This window comes from Canis lupus, chromosome 11, assembly GCF_011100685.1.
Source record: "Canis lupus familiaris isolate Mischka breed German Shepherd chromosome 11, alternate assembly UU_Cfam_GSD_1.0, whole genome shotgun sequence".
In the NCBI taxonomy this organism is placed as follows: Eukaryota; Metazoa; Chordata; class Mammalia; order Carnivora; family Canidae; genus Canis; species Canis lupus.
This window is the reverse complement of record NC_049232.1, coordinates 72,640,482-72,644,737: the sequence shown is the minus strand read 5'-3', so window position 1 is coordinate 72,644,737 and position 4,256 is coordinate 72,640,482.

The following is a 4,256-nucleotide window of genomic DNA, read 5'->3' as shown; positions in this document are numbered from 1 at the left end:
CACTGAAAAAAATAATAAATTTTTGTTGTTTTAACTGACCAAATTTGAGGTAAAGTTTTATACCAATTATGCAAATCTAATAAATGACTGGTCCAACATTTGGACTAATTAAGACCTATAGTTGATCCCTCTATCTAGATCTTCCCTAGATGTCTTTTTGTGTTTTTTTTAAGATTATTCATTTATTTATTTGAGAGAGAGAGAGAGAGAGAATGCAAGAGAAAGCATAAGAGAGAGAAGCAGCAGCAGCAGAAGAAGCATGCTCCTTGCTGAGCAGAGAGCCCAAGGTGGGGCTTGATCCCAGGACCTCAGGATCATGACCTGAGATGAAGACTGAAACTTAACTGACTGAGGCACCCAGCTGCCCCTAGACCTTCCTTACATGTCTTTATCTGTACCTTTTGATGGGCATCACCTATAGGACTAGATACTCTTCAGTTTCTAAACCAAACATGTTTGAAGAATGATCCTGTAGCCTTGGCTCTACAGTCTGTTGAGGTTGTGGTTCAAAGTCTTGAATTCAAATGTTGAACTCTCTGCATCATAGACACCCCACATATCCAAGAACGGCCCAAGGTTTAAGGCCATATTTCTTGATTCATTCAACAAATATTTTTTTTTATACTTACTATGTGCCATTTCTGTGTTGCTTACTGAAACCCAGTGGTGAGCAACTGGGACAAAGTCCCAAACCTATGGAGCTTATACTCCAGAGCAAGTGTCAGGAAACTATGACCCATGGATAAAATTCAGTCCACTATCTGTTTCTATAAATTAAGTTTTATGGGAATACAGACATGCCCATTCATTTGCATATCATCAATGCTCCTTCTGCACTATAATAGTAGAATGGAGTAGTGACAATGGGGACTCTAAAGTCCACAAAGCTTATAACATGCACTTCTGGCTCTTTAAAAGTTTGGCAACCCTTACTCTAAAGAGAAAATAGGCAATGAAACAAATATGAAGAGTGTCACGTTGAAGAGGTATAGGGTACTCTGGAAGTGTCTTAGAGCATGAGGATGACATTTAACTAATTTGGTATAAACAAAACTTTAAAAAAAAAAAGTGTAAGAGTTCTATAAAGAAAGTGTGAGAGGTTAGGAAGAATTGTCCCAAGTATGAGGAAATTACACATAAATGCCTGAATGTAAAAAGGCCATGACACATTGACGTCAAGCTGCTGAGAAATGGACAGCAAATGATGCCAAGCCATATAACATATTAGAGGCCATATGGAGGATGTCGGATTCCATGCAAAAGGCAATGGGAACTCAATGGCTAGTCTTAAGCTGGGTTTCCCTGCCCAGTGCTTGATTATCTCCCTGACTTGAAATCCTGTCCTGATCTACAACCACTTGGCTTTGTGGTTCCTTATCCACCTAGATCCCAGAGGCTCTTCTTCCAGAAACCTTGATGTTTCTTCTTTGGTAACAATACCAGGTAGGTTCTTGCCAACTTTCTAACAAAATTTCACATTCTTTCCATATATTACCTATCTTCTGGCACCCACAGCTCACCCAGACTTCCTAACATAGGCCTTTCTCTGTTACTCCCTGGGTCACAAACTACTGGGCTACCATGGCATTCCTTACTTCTATGAGTCTCTGCCCTTATTCTGGTGGAGTCTAGTTCCCGTGATATAATAAAAACAGACAAACCAATACAAGACAAAACAATACAACTGACAAAAGTTATTTTGACTTTAAGTCTTAGCTTTCTAACTTCATAGCTTTGCAATTTTGAATAAGATGTGACATTAAATAGCTTCTAAGCTGCTTCATTTCTAAAATAGTCATAGAATTATTATTTTTTTGCTGTTGTTTAAAGATTTTATTTATTTATTTGAGAGAGAGAGAGAGAGAGAGCACACACAAGCAGGGGGAGCAGCAGGCAAAGGGAAAGGGAGAAGCAGGCTCCCTCTCCCTTAGCAAGGAGCCCAACACAGAACTCAATCCAGAATCCTGGGATCATGACCTGAGCCAAAAACAGATGCTTAACTGACTGAGCCACCCTGGTGTCCCAGAATTCTTATGGGAATTAGATGGAAAAGTATGCTTGCATAGACTGACTACATTGATGGACTCTACTGAAGACATCCCTGTATCCATACCCTTTGCTGTCCCCTCCCACTCTTTTGACTCGACTCTGTGGCTTTCTTTGGTTAGTCAAGAGGTATCAAATGTGACACAGAGACTCTAGAGTGTGCTCAAGTGTTTAGCATTCTTTCCTACCTCTTAGCCTTCCCCATGAGAGTGTACCTGGCATAGTCTGCTGGAGAATGTGACAAGTGGAACAGAATTGAACCAGTCTGTGTATTCCATCCAAGGCCCCAGAGATGTAAGAAAGTTCTCCTAAGGTCTGTAGATTTGCCTAGCCATCACGCTGTTAATTATAGACACTTGAGTGAGCCCAACCATGTTTGGATTGGAATGACAAAATTGGCCAACTGACTCTAGATTTACCCAAAAAAAAAAAAAATAGTACTTATTTTGTATACCTTGAAGTTTTGTAGGTGATTGTTTCATAACACTTTTTTGATAACAGCTGCTAACAGTAAGTGAGATAACCATACACCCAGCATACAATCGGTACGAATGGTAGCCACTTCCCACCACTGCAACTGATGTACATATCAGCAGGTGTCAATTCAGAGTACAAGTTGACAATTGTCAATTCTCTCATTATTACACTGGTTGGGTGCTGGTTCACTTCTGCTGGGTTTCCAGACAGGATGCTTACAGATACACACATACAAACGCTTGCCATTAAATAAACTGTGGTCCTACCATCTGCCCTCTTAAATGAGCACCTGCCTGTTGCAGTCCAAGGGACTCTCACCAAAGTCACCTCCAAATCTCATTTCCTTTCTTTTTAGGAGAAAGAGCTGTGCCCACCACAGCTCCCACACACTCCTCTTCCCAGCAGAACTGAACAAGCTACATCATGTTAGGGTCAGCACAGCCTGGCTTCTGAAGTAGGTCTAGAGACGGTTTCCAAAGAGACATGTTATTAAAGAAACAATGCCTTTGTCTCGGCAGCAGGGCTAAGTGCTGTTTATTTCCAGATGCTTTCCTGGAACACAGGGGAGGGAGTGCAGCTGCACGTCATTCATGGAGTGGCTGAGACAGGATGGAGGCAATGCTGGGAGGAAATGACCACGCTCATTTAGGGCTAGGGACATGATGCAATTTTCTGTCCCTGACAAAAAAGAATTCAGTTTCCTTCTTCATTGACCTGCACCTGCTCTAAACCTCAACATTTTTATTTGTGTGGATGACACCGTCTGCTTCTCCCTTACCTGATCATCTAAGCTTTACACATTTTTTTTATTTCTTCATTTAAATGTCTTTCTTGGTCCGCTTTCTCAGCCTCACACTGTTCTTTCTGATTGAGATAAGTACAGCCAAGTGGCTCAGACCACAGGCTGTGCAGGGGGAAAAAAAAACTGTTTTGGTTACAATCTTGTTTTGAACATTTATTCTCTATTTGTCCTTGGCCAATTCTCTTCTTCATGACCCACTTGCATTATAATAATATCACATTAAAAATAGCTGCTACATTATAGGTGTATTTTATAAAATAACTCACCATTAAGTGTTTATCTCAGTGTTTGCAAAGTACTTGTGAGTATTCTATCATCATCATCATCATCTTTGGTTTTTTATTATTATCCTGGATCCTGGTATTTCTCTAACTAAGCATCTCACATCTATTCTGCTTATCTGCCTCAATCTACCCTTTTACCTCTCCCCATGTAAATTACCCTGGAAGCCTCCCAATAGCTTTGGCAGTTCTTCTCTCTAATTCTTTTCACTGGCCCACCATCTCTCCAAGATAACTCCTATTCTTTGTAATATGGGGTACTCATTTCCTAGGACTAACACAGCAAAGTACCATAAACTGAGTGGCTTAAACAACATAAATTAATCTTATCACAGTTCTGGAAGCCAGACATCTGAAATCAAGATATTGGCAGGGTGGCCATGCTATCTTCTGAAACCAGCAGAACACTCCCTTGCCCCTTCCTAGATTCTGGTGACTCTTCAGTCATCTTGGTGACCCTAGGCCTGTAGATGCATCTCTCCAACTCCCCATAATTGCATGATATTCTTGCTGTGTCTCTGTCTCCACATAGCTGCCTTCCTATAAGGATAAGATACATTGCTTTAGGAAACCATCCTTCTGCAGCATGACTTCATCTTAACTAACTATACCTGCAATAATTCTCTTTCCATATAAAGTCACATTCTGAG